The following is a 12,089-nucleotide window of genomic DNA, read 5'->3' on the forward strand; positions in this document are numbered from 1 at the left end:
TGACAGTGCTTGACCTTGGATTATGGCTTCAGTTTGGAAACCATACATACATCACATAAGAACAAGAATCACAAATGGGAAACAACAAGGTAGTTTCTTTTATTATTATTATTATTTAAAGAAAGACAAAACAAAATAGAAAATGGGCAGAAATAGTAATACTTTCAAAGAAAAGAAATAAACAGTAACAAATCACTAGTTGATATATACATATTGTCCCCTCACAAATAGTTGTTCAAGCTACAAAAGTGGAACATATAAATGGGAATTCAACCAGGGAGACTGCAAACAAGTTCTGTTCAACTATCCAACAAAAACTAAGGAATATGGCTGTCAATCCTATACACTTAGACTTGTACATATTTATCCATATCTTCATTTATGTTGGGACCTAACAAAACTTATTAGATTAAAACAAAGATTAATAATATTTTTCGATTTCATGTAATAACACTCCAGAATCAGCACTGGGTAGTGCAGTGCCCCTTTCTTTCCTTCAAAGTATTTGTTCATTTCATCATGTGTCACAAGATCAGTTCTCATAGACTGTTTATAAGTTTTACGCAAGCATGAGTCTTAACATGTATTTCTATCCTTTCTATATTAGAGGGAGAGACAGAACAAAGCAGGACAGAACTAAACATTTTCCTATAGACACATAAAACTAAAAAGATATAAAACTGCTGTATAAGGAGTTCTACCATGGTCACTGTGCTGTTTCTTATTATCATCAAAAGAATTGAGTGTATCATCAGATAAAGTATAACTGAACATATCACTACATAACAGAATTAATAGTAATACAACTTTGTAAATAGTGTAGAGCTACAAAAACAGGTAGTAATCAAATCAGAATGGATATCGTGGTGAATCATTGTCATTTTCAATAAAGTTGTCTATATTCCTCAACTTGATACCAGCAACCTAACAGTTTTGAGTAAAATCTGTCAATAATAAGCAGCAATCAAACAAGTCAGATTTAACTAAGATCAGTCACAATACAACAGTATAAGTCACACAGGTATCCTGATTGAGTTAATAGGAAATTAAAGATGACCACTGTGCTATGTCCTGATATCTTCAGGACAGCTGTCTGTGCCCTCAGATCCAGTGCTTGTATATAAACTAGAACGGAACAAGTTCCAACCAAGCAGAGTGGTGCGAGTAATAAGGATTTTACTTCCTGATACACTATTAGGTATATCTTCTGCTATTTTTTAAAAAAGACTATTCCTCCCCCTTCACTCCCCCAGAATGAACTGTATATTTTTGGTCTCCCCAACACTCACAGTTTTATATTGGGGGGGGGGGACCCGCTCTTTACCTGTTTCCAAACTTTCTCACTCCTGGGCTGGATTTATATTTCTTTATTTATTAAAGCCTGTCTGTTGAACCTATCCATAAATACTGGCCCAGTTACCCCTATTACTCTCTGGTTCCCTATCACATCAAGTTCCATTTTCTCATATTTGATTTTGGTCTATATAACCTTCTTCAGGCTAATTATATTTCCTGTAAAAATTTCCTCTTGGTGGCTAATTATATTTCCTGTAAATATTTTCTCTTGGTGGGCCCTACCTCTTGATCCACTCTGCCTGAAATTCTTTCTTTTTTAGTGTATCTAGGCCATCTATATTAGAAATTATATCCAACCTTCTTTGCCTCATTTCTGTTGTGCTCTTTTTCTGTCATTAGTTGTCTGTCTTCTTCATTTTACTTTCTGCTTCATTCATTGTGGCCTCTCTGCCACTGTTTCTGGAATCCTGGTACTTTGCTCTCTCTTTAGAATATCCTGCGGTATTCTCTGTAGAGTTGGATTGGTGGTTGCGAATTCTCTCAGTGCCTCTTTATCTTGGAAGCACCTTGTTTATCCATTAATTTCTAGGGACAATTGTGCAATCAATCTTGACTGGAGGTTATTGCCTTTCAAGGCTTGGATTATTTTGCCCCACACTCTTTGAGATTTGATGGTTTGTGCCGAGAAGTCTGCTGAAATTCTAATGGGTGTTCCCTTGTAAATTATCTGTTTTTTGTCTTTGACAGATTTTAATATTCTGTTCTTATATTGGATTTCTGGAATCTTGATTATTATATGCCTGGGTGTAGCTCTGTTTTGATTGTAGGTGGCTGGAGTTCTGTATGCCTCATACATCTGAGCATCTTTTCCTTTTCCTATGTTTGGGAAGTTTTCCTTAATTATTTCTGTGAATAGCCTTTGCAGTTCCTTTTTTTGTACCCCTGCTTCTTCATTCAGATTCTTTATTCTTAAGTTATACATCCTCTGGTCATCTTCTAGCCTTTGTATTGTTACTGCTTGTTTCCTTGTTATTTTTCAGAAGTTTTTCCTTTCCTGTTCCTACATTACAAACCTGTCCTTCAGTTCAGATAATCTATCCTTAGTTTCTTTCAAGCTGTTATGCCAGCTTTCAATAGAGTTTTTAGTTTCCTGGTAATCTCTTTGAACCTGCTTCATGTATTCTATGTTTTCTCTATTTTCTCCATCAAATAGTTCTCCCCTTTTTTTATTCTTTCATTCTACCATCTGTTTTTTCTTGGGAGGTGTTTAGCATTTATTTAATTATCCTATTTTGCTTTACTTGTTAAATACTTCACTTTTTAAACTCATCTATGAGGTCCAGAAAATATCACTTATGTCTATTGGTGCCATGTCTGATACTGCATGTTTTCTGTCCTCATTCTCTTTTGCATTTACCTTTCATGAATCAGTGTTCTCAGGATTGGGGACTGAGGACCCTTTCTTGTTGCCTCCTCTTCTTATATTTTTTTGTTCCTCCCATACAGGCATATATAGGAGGCCTAGTTTCTTTCTTTGTCAGTTTCAGTATGTCTGAGGTGCGCTGACTAGGTGGTCCCACCCACTGCAGTATCTGAAAGCTTCACTGTATTAGGGTGCACTGCCAGGCACAGGGACTTGATTTGGGCTAGCCTATTGGGCCTCAGTCCATGGTGTTACCTAGGTCAAGTGCTCCCCACCAATCCTACTTGAGAAGGGAATATCTGACTGAAGTCATTATAGCACCTTGTTCTGGCCAGTTTGCCCAGTCCCAGAATGTCCTGTGTTGGAGCCTCAAGGGAAGGGTCCCTGTTCCTCTCACTCACTTCAGGTCGATGCAGGGCTCCCCGCCAGCTCTGCTCTCAATTCAGTTCACCAATTCCCGCTCTCAGAGTGTTTGTGTCTCCAGTGAGTTGAAACTAGTGGGCCATCCCGGCTGCGCCAATTCAGGCACGGCAGTGGCAGCAAGTTCAATATACAAGTTCAGGTGGCAGCACCAAGATTTTAGCTGTTCCAATTGTAGCACTGGGACTGCATTTCCAATTGGTTTCTCTCAGCTTAGTTCATTCTTTGGTCAGCAATGTATATCTCCCTCTGCTTAGGACTCCCCACACTGCACCATTCCTGGAATCTAAGCTGGATATCTCAGAGAGCCTCTGTAGCTGCTGTTATCTATCTGCCATCTTTTCTTGATCAGCAAGGTAGTTTCTAAATACAAATAAGAAGCTAACGAACCTCATTCTAAACCACAGACTTCCGGTGATGTTAAGGCCCTCATGTTACTAATGAGACCTACAATAAAGACAAAATGAAGCACAAAGAAATCCTGAACTCCCTCCCATGGGACTGTACCTGCCAACATTGGCATTGCTTTTTAAAAGACTATCGTGAAGCCAGGTGTGGTGGCGCACACTTGCAAGCCAGCACTCGGAAGCTGAGGCAGGAGGATCATTGGGAATTTGAGCCCAGTTTGGGCTCCAAATTGAGCTCAAGGCCAGGCTGAACTGCATAGCAATACCTGTGGAAAACCACCCAGATGACTCTCCTTGAAAAGAATAGCTGTCTCCACTGTGGGTAAACTTGACCCTGTCTCCGTGTACTGCTATGTACAGAGCTGGCTGGGTTATTTCTTTGTTCCTCCAGCTGGCTTTAAGCAATAGGAATTGGGCTGGCTGAGGAGCTGCTATGTCATCTTTAAAGCAAAGCAACAGGTCAGTGTCACCTCTCCCAGTGACTCCCAAAATACACGATTGAGCCAGGTGAGATGGAGCATGCTCCATGCTGTCAGCTGGGACTTGGGACCAAGTCTCAAAAAAGAGGCTATGACCTCCCAGGGCAAAAGAATTGAAGCACTGATCCCAGATTATTAGACACTATCTCAGTTGTGTTATGCAGATTGCTGTCTCTGCATATCTTGTCTTCTGCGTATCGCAGAGGTGATCTCAGATCTCCTGTCTAGCCCAGCTCAGGCTGTCACATATTTCCCACCACTCTCTCTGTCACTCATCCCCAAGCCACTCCCCTCATGGAGAATTCATAAAACTCATTTTGGGCCCTGGGTGTGGTTTTTGTTTCAGTGAATCACCATCATGGCTGGACTTAGGACTCCTTAGCTCCCTACAACTATATATGCCTTAGTGTCACAGGCAGCCTAATTACTTAGAAATACTATAGGCACTCAGACAGAGTTGGGTCCTCCAAGGAGCCAGTGCCGAAGCCCAGATACCTTGCAACCCTGGAGGAGACACACACCTCTGCTGTGGGCCAGATCCCAAGATAAAAGGCACAACAAATGCAGCCACACCCTGAAGATAAACCTCAGGATCTGATATTCTACATAGGCATCCATCATGTTGAGAAAGCCAGGAGTCATTAATCCAGCCCCTCGACAGCAAAGACTGTTCTGCATTCACACCTCCTTGCTACATGTGATCCCAACTTAATCAGTTTGATCCCAATTTAATCAATTTACCTGAGTAATTATAATCTTATTAGTTGACCATAGGTCTGTCGCACCGCATGCCCACCTTGCAAGTTCCTTTTTCCCCACTCTGGACCCACCTCACCTCATGGTTTTGCTCTGCAAAAGTCCCTGGAAAGGGCAGAGTCCTCGGCCACCCACTGAGGACCCCTTCTATCTCCCTGTCAGACAGAAGCTTTCTGTCAATAAATATATCCTGTTCTTTACTTCTGTTGTGCCTACAATTCATTTTTCAGTTTTAGAGAACACAAATCTCTACTGGGGGCATCTAGTAGATCAGAAGTTTCTTTCCCCTCTATCATTAGTGTCTCTATCACTCTTGCCTGGGGTTGCACTGGAAGAGGTAGATTGGAATTAACTCACTAGAATTCCAACAACTTCTCCTTGGGATTACACATAGAAACCTCCCTGGACAGAGATCAGCACAGAGAATAGGTTCTCTTAAAGATCCAGTCTTGAAAGGACAAAAACGGGCCAGGGACAAAGCTCAGCTGCACAAGTGCCTGCCTGCAAGTGAGAGTTGTGAGTTGAATTCCCGGTACCACCCCCAATAATAATAATAATAATAATCATAGTAACAAAACAAAAACCCCTGTCATGAGTGGAAACACACACGAAATCAGTACACAACAAGCAAATGTTAGACTTTTAGGAACCCAGATATTCAGAGAAAGCAGAATAATATCAAATCAAAGCAGTAAAATTCCTGTGACTTTGAATGTGAGCTGTGTGACCTCATTTGTATCTGTCCATGTGAAAATGTGTTTTCCAGTTTTGTCCCCTGAGAGGCCCAGGAGCAGTGACCACACAGTCCTGATGACTGCTTCGGAACTGGGACAGGGACTTTTTAGAGAAGTGCCAAGTGCCACGGAGGTCAGGGAGGGCCTGGGCCTCTGCCAGCACAGGCAAGGGGCCAGGAACTGCACAGTGAGTGCAGAGAGACATGGACGGGGCCAGGACAGAGGCAAAGAAAGGACAGTGAGAAGGCCAGGCCTCTCTGAGGCCTCTGGAGTGGCCAGGGTGTCCGCCCACTCCTTTCACGGACAATAGACGGCAGGAAGTGTGCAAGCATTGACGCTGCCTGTCTGCACCAAACCGTCCAGGGAAGGGTTGGCTGTCCAGAGAAAAATGGTGGAGGAGGCCGAGCCCTGGCCCTTCACGAGCAGGGGAAGTCACAGGCCGAAGATGCGCACGGGACTCCAGCAGGGGTCCGGGGAAGGGGACAGGGACTGTGTGTGTCCGGGCCCTCTCAAATCAGGGTAAGTGTGGAAACGGAGGCACGTGCCTCCTAAAGTCAGACACGGGCACCTCTGTCCATCAAGTATTCTTTCCAAGAGAAATAAACATTAGTAAAGTGGGTCTCTATCAACAAGGCTTCTATCTGTGATGCCGACTTTTATGAAGAACAGAGGGCAGAGGAACTGATGTAAACTATAGAAACCAATTCATTATATAAACCTATCACACCGGTCATAGTGGCACATGCCTGTCACCTCGGCATTCAGGAGGCTGAGGCAGGAGGACTGCCATGTGTGTAAAATAACCAGGACAAATGGGGCAGTGGTGATTGATGCTAGTCAAACGGTGAACCCATTTGTCTCCCCAGGGGTAGCTCCATTATTGCAGTCAGCTGCAATTTACTTACTTTGTACACACACACTTATTTGGATGTGTTTCTGTACTCTTCATGTTGTTTCTGCTTGTGTTCTTTAGAACATGACTAATCCCTGGCTCTGCATTTTTTCAAAAATGTTTTAATACACGCAGATGGGATGAACAGAACAAGAGTTACTTTCTTCTCTGAAAAAGGAAAACACTTTCCCCCTTCACTGCAGGGTCCTGCAAGCTCCTCTGTTTTAGAGAATCAAAGTCAGATACGGGCTGTGAGAGTCAGAATTTCTGTGTCGTGAAGGCCTTTAGACGGGTGCTTATAGCACCGACAGTCTGTGATCTGTGTCCCACACACAGTGGAGGCTGGTGAAAATCATATAGCTTTTAAAATTGACCCTATGTCTTAGCCAGTTTTCTCTGGCTGAGACAAAAGACCCAACAACCTAGCTTAGAGGACAAAAGGTTTATTTAGTTCACGGTTTGTGGAAGTTTCAGTCCACTGTCGGCTGGATTCAAGGCAGGGCAGCACACAGCAGAGAGGCAACAGTTCATGGTGGTGGAAGCCATGAGAGAACTAGCAAGACAGGCCTCCTTCTGTCCCTTACAGCATCCAGACCACTGGGATCTGGGCAGTGCCGATCCACTCAGTGGACTGGCCCAGCACTCACCCACCCTGAACCCCAGCACCCTGAGTCCCGGCATTACACTGCAATCACACAGAGTCAGACACCTCCAAAAAAGAGTCCTACTACCACATGAGGATGTGGGGGGCGTCTAGACACAAACCCTAACACCGCCTCAGGGAGAAATGACATCTTCAGATTGGTCTGCAGAAATTTCTAGGTGTGTGTACTCCTGTAGCTCACCTCTTAGGTTGTGGCATTGCTCTCTTTCATAATGCTTATTTGTCTTGTGATGCGAACAGGCACATACATGGCTCCCAAGTCGTGTTACGTTGGGTAAATATGGATGAGATTTCTCAAAATCGTTGGAGAATAATTTACACATTTCTTGTCAGTCACTTTCTCGTTGCTGAAAAAAAAACACCTAACAATTTAAAGGAACAGAAGTTTACTTTGGTCTGTGGTTTCCATCTGCAGTCGCCTGACTTCATGGAGAAATAAAGATAGTGCCGGGCCCTGGTTGAGTAAGAGGAGCTCAAGCCTGGGCAGTCAGGAAGCAGCGGGAGGGGAGGAGCCAGGGAGGTGGAGCACCACACAGGCCACGCCCCCAGTGACCTGCCCTCCAACCAGGCTGTACTTTCTAACAGCACACTGGGCTATGAGCACACGGGGTGGGGGTGGAGGATTGGTTTATGGAGGAGGGCGGGGCCTCCTCAATCCAATCATATTCCAGAGGCCTCCTCCTAAGCCCAGAAGACTGCTGGGAAACATCCTAGATCTAAACTGTAACGGTAGGCTTCTATAGAACCTAGAAAGACAGGTCAGTTGTGATTGTTTCTAAGTTATAACTATGGCTTATATTTTAAATAAATAACAGCAATAGAAAACTGTCACTTTCCCTGACTCTTGAATTATTGAGAATGTCAACTCATTGTTATCTAAAATAACCCCTACTTTCCTATTGAGCCTTTTGTTTCTAACTGAAGCTGTATTTTGCACACCACAGATTTAAAAGAAGCCTTGTAGAGAATGTGACTCTTGAGTTGAGTTCCCGTAGCTCAGATTACCTGGTTCTGCAGCATGATTGCTGTGGGCTGGATCCTGGCGGGGTGATGCAGTGCATGGAAAGAGTATGGGACTAATATTTACAGTGCTCACACTGTGCTAAATTTCCAGCCTTGTCGATGTTATATAATCATTAAAACAACCTGGTGAAAGGATATGTGTGTCTGATTTCTACTTTACAAAAACAGAAATGGAGACTTGAGAGATTATGTGATTTCTCAATGCCTCTGCTGCTCAAAAAAGGGAGGTTAACCTTGGCTCTGGTTACAAAGCTGGCACCTTCTCCGTTATAGCAAGTCATTTGCATGGCGCGATGTGCATAGTATTTCTCTTTCATTTCTGTCTTCTGAACAAAATACTGCCAGCCAGCCCTTCAGACCCTTCTAGTTTAAGATTCTTTGTGAAATGTGTATTCAGATAAGGAAATCAGTACTGGCTGGCAGATGGTTTTCATAGTCTATGATAAAAGATTTGCCCCTTCCCTAATTTTATTAGTGATAAGGTTGCTTTTTATATTTTGATACATTATTTTGATTGGAAACATCTAGAATATTTGACGTGTTCATCATTTTCCTGGCTCATAGAGCTCTTAATTGTTTATATCATGTAATATTTTAACTTTTGCAAGTATTAGACAATTTTCCAAATAACATGAAATACCAGAATAACATAGTGCAGTCTTTTTTGTTTTGCACCCAAGAGAGAACACAATGAGTCAGCTCATACTTGAGGTTACTTTTATGAGAAATTACTGTTATGTCCCAGGAGGAGAAAACCATGAATTTAGAGGCCATAGAGGAATATCTTCTTTTAATGACTGTCTCTCGTATCAACACTTGACTCCCTCCTGGCCTACAGCATATAAACACACTTTGTTGAATAATTTCTGAGTGCTTTAAGCACCGCCACGCACCAAGTAATTATTTAAGTCTCTTGGAAAAGGCAGAAATGGGTCAAGTGATTTGCAGCAAGTGCTCCATAAATTATACGGTCCATAGATTGATATTTTAAACCCTAGACTGCTGGAGCACTTGACATCCATTTATAAATTTATCATGGTCTATTAAGGGGAAAAAGAATAACACTTTTCACTTTCAAAGGCACTAATTCTTTTTCAGAAACATAGACCTCTGAGATTTACTTTGGTTGGGCTTGATATCCTTCACAGGGGTTAGGTCAGGAAGGAATTTTCTTTCCTAGGGTATCTAAACAAAGCTGAGACCCAAGGAAGCGTCCACGGAGTGCCCCAGATACCGGTCTAACCTTCAAGAGCGTACTGGGTCACCTTCATATGCTGGCCATTTCTGTGACCTGAAGAAATTCTTCCTTTACCACAAAGGCAGATCCCTTGTTCCAGGTATTTTATAACCGTGTTCCTTTGGAACCTGGAGATCAATTCCGTTCACTCTTTCTTGCCGTTCCCAAATTTCTGCTTTTTCACATGCTTTAAACTCTGCACTCCATCTCCTTCCCTCCTCCTGGACCATCTCTTCCGAGGATTCCGTCATCAGCCTTGTCCAGTGCCACCTTGGAACTAGTTTGCTAGTAAACTGATTCTCTTGACTCTTGCTCCAGTTTTTAATCCAGAAAAATCTCTTGGAGGCCTTTTGCAGCTGTCTATGATCAAGCCTCTAATAATTAGCCTTTTTTTACTGCTGTCTTACTTTGACTTTCTCTACTTCTGGTGAAAACTAGATACTGAATTTTATTACAGGCTCACATTAAAAAATAATTCCTGAAATTAAAGATCTCTATGAGGCTAGAGATGTAGCTTCGTGGTAGAGTGCTTGCCTCGTCCTTAAAGGCCCTGGGTTTGATCCCCAGCAATGAAAGAAACAAAGAAAAACAAAGAAACCAAGAAAGAAAGAGAAAAAACAAAAAAACAAAAACCCAAAGCTTCTCCATAAGGCTACACAAAAGTTCTATGTTCCATGCCCTGTGCCATAATTATACTTATTCTGTCTCCTCTTAAATGTTCCCACTTACATGTACTGCACAATAAAATCATTTCAGAACAATTGTTCTTTAGAGAGTTGCCTTTTTCTGCCATTGTGTTTGCTGATACTTTTTCTTTGCATTAGGACATGATTCCCCACTTGTCCTTACTTTTGAAACCCTAATATTGTTTAATGTCCAGTGAAAAGTTTACCTTATTTAGAAAATCTCAGATGTATCCAATCTGAACAAGACATTCTTTTATTTTCCTTTTATTATTCCTTACAGTCTTTTACACGGTCTGCCCTGTATTATTTTTGAAGTGTTTTCCACCTTGCCCTATGCTTTCCACCTCACTCCAAGAATTTTAGGAGCAAGAACTGTCCCTAAGTCATCTTCGGACTCTTGCACGATCTTTCAGAGCTCAGACCATAGCCGCCACCTTAGGCAGAGACGTTTTGCTGACGGGGAACAGAGAAGCACTGAAAAGCACTTAACAAGAAAGTTATTGTCAAGACAAGTAGCGAGATCATGTGGAAATCTAAGTACAGGCTCCGGGTTATGTATGAGACTCTTGGGACCTGGCGCTCGGGAGACATTAGGAAGAGTTCTGTTTTTATGTCTGTTTCCCCCTCAGGAGATGTGTGGCCTCTCTCGTTCTGTCTCCTGCCCTCCTGTGAGACCAGCTTGCTCTGTCTGCAGCAGCAGAGTGCCCACAGTGCACACAGACTCCCGAGGCCTGGTCTCCCAGCTCTCACCATCCCTAGCAGCCTTGCTATGTCTTATTTCAGACCCCACAGGAGTTTATTACAGTCGCTATTTTGAGCAAGGCTATCTTAGTCACTTTCTTTGTTGCCGATACATCCGCAATGTAAAGTAGAAAAGATTTGTTTTGGCTCACAGTTTTGGTCCGCAGTTGGCCGGCTTCAAGGTGGGATGGTGGGGCCAAGGAGCATGGTGGAGGAAAAGGTACTCACATCATGGAGACCAGGAAGCAGAGGGGGAGGGTGCTGTGGAGGAAGAGAAAACCTCTCAGGCCAGGCCCCTCGTGACCTCTTCTGTGAGGCCCAACCTTCTAACAGCACATTCAACTGTAAACTCGCCAGTGGACTGATCCACTGAAGGGTAGAGCACCCTGCGATCCTGATACCTCCTTACAGCCACGCCTCAAATCACATGAGGCTTTGAGGGGACATCTATGTATACACTAAGCTGGCTCTGGCTCCTACCAACACTCTAGAAAATGCTTAGCACAGTAGGTATCCTATGAACTTTGTTTTTTGTCTTTTGGAGACAGGGTACAGTTCAGGCTGGCCTTGAGCTCACTTTGTAGCCCAGGCTGGTCTTGAACTCGCCATGATCCTCCTGCCCCAGCCTCTTGAGTGCTGGGATTACAGGAGGGTGCCACCATGCCCAGCAATGAACATTTCTTTAAAGCTGAAGATCGTTGTGTTATAATGATCTGAAGATCACTGTGTAACAATTTTTTTGAACAGAGGATCATTGTGAAATAAACCAGGCACAGAAAAACGAGCACTGCACGATCTCATACATATGTGAAATCTAAAAGAGTTGATCCCATAGAAATTGCAGGTGGACTGACAGTCACAGAGAACAGGAGGATCGGGGCGAAGGGATGAGGAAGGCTGAGGGTTGGGTGCTCCATCAATTGGAGCTCAGAAGTCCATGTACCAGTGCCCAGTAGGACGACCACAGATAACAACTATGTACTTGGGAAAGCTACGAGGCAGAATTCTGAATGCTTTCACTGTAAATAAGTGATGAATGTTTGGGAGGACAGAAATGTTTTATCTGACTTAAGCATTAGATAATGCACACCTGGGCAGAAACTTGGTATGGCACTCAGTTAGTATGTAGAATATTTTAATATATCAGTTACAATTTTATAAATATTATAAATGCATAACCAACCTCAAAAAGAAGAAAAAAATCAACATTAGAAACAAAAGAATGATTTTGAAACCAGCAAAAAGGTGGGGAGGGGGCACATACAGAATTTGAATAAGAAGCAAAAAACAAACAAACCCCAGCCCAACACCTAATATGAACAAAATTTTGA

The 12,089-nt window shown here is 42.8% G+C and overlaps 1 long non-coding RNA gene across 3 annotated transcripts in view; it reads right to left on the bottom strand.

The window, feature by feature from the left end:
- The window catches only part of LOC134478341 (uncharacterized), a 98,403-nt gene that overhangs the window by 31,223 nt on the left and 55,091 nt on the right, over positions 1 to 12,089 (bottom strand). For 2 of the 3 annotated variants that reach the window (XR_010050938.1, XR_010050939.1), the window contains 2 exons: positions 10,911 to 11,019; positions 7,253 to 7,418 (listed from right to left, as the gene is read on the bottom strand). This is a non-coding gene — a long non-coding RNA (uncharacterized LOC134478341). Of the gene's footprint in view, positions 1 to 7,252; positions 11,020 to 12,089 lie in introns of all 3 variants that reach the window. The other variant, XR_010050937.1, reaches the window with a different exon arrangement.

Source organism: Cavia porcellus, unplaced genomic scaffold (genome assembly GCF_034190915.1).
Source record: "Cavia porcellus strain 051 isolate PalLab524CR breed Dunkin Hartley unplaced genomic scaffold, mCavPor4.1 scaffold_12, whole genome shotgun sequence".
Lineage (NCBI taxonomy): Eukaryota > Metazoa > Chordata > Mammalia > Rodentia > Caviidae > Cavia > Cavia porcellus.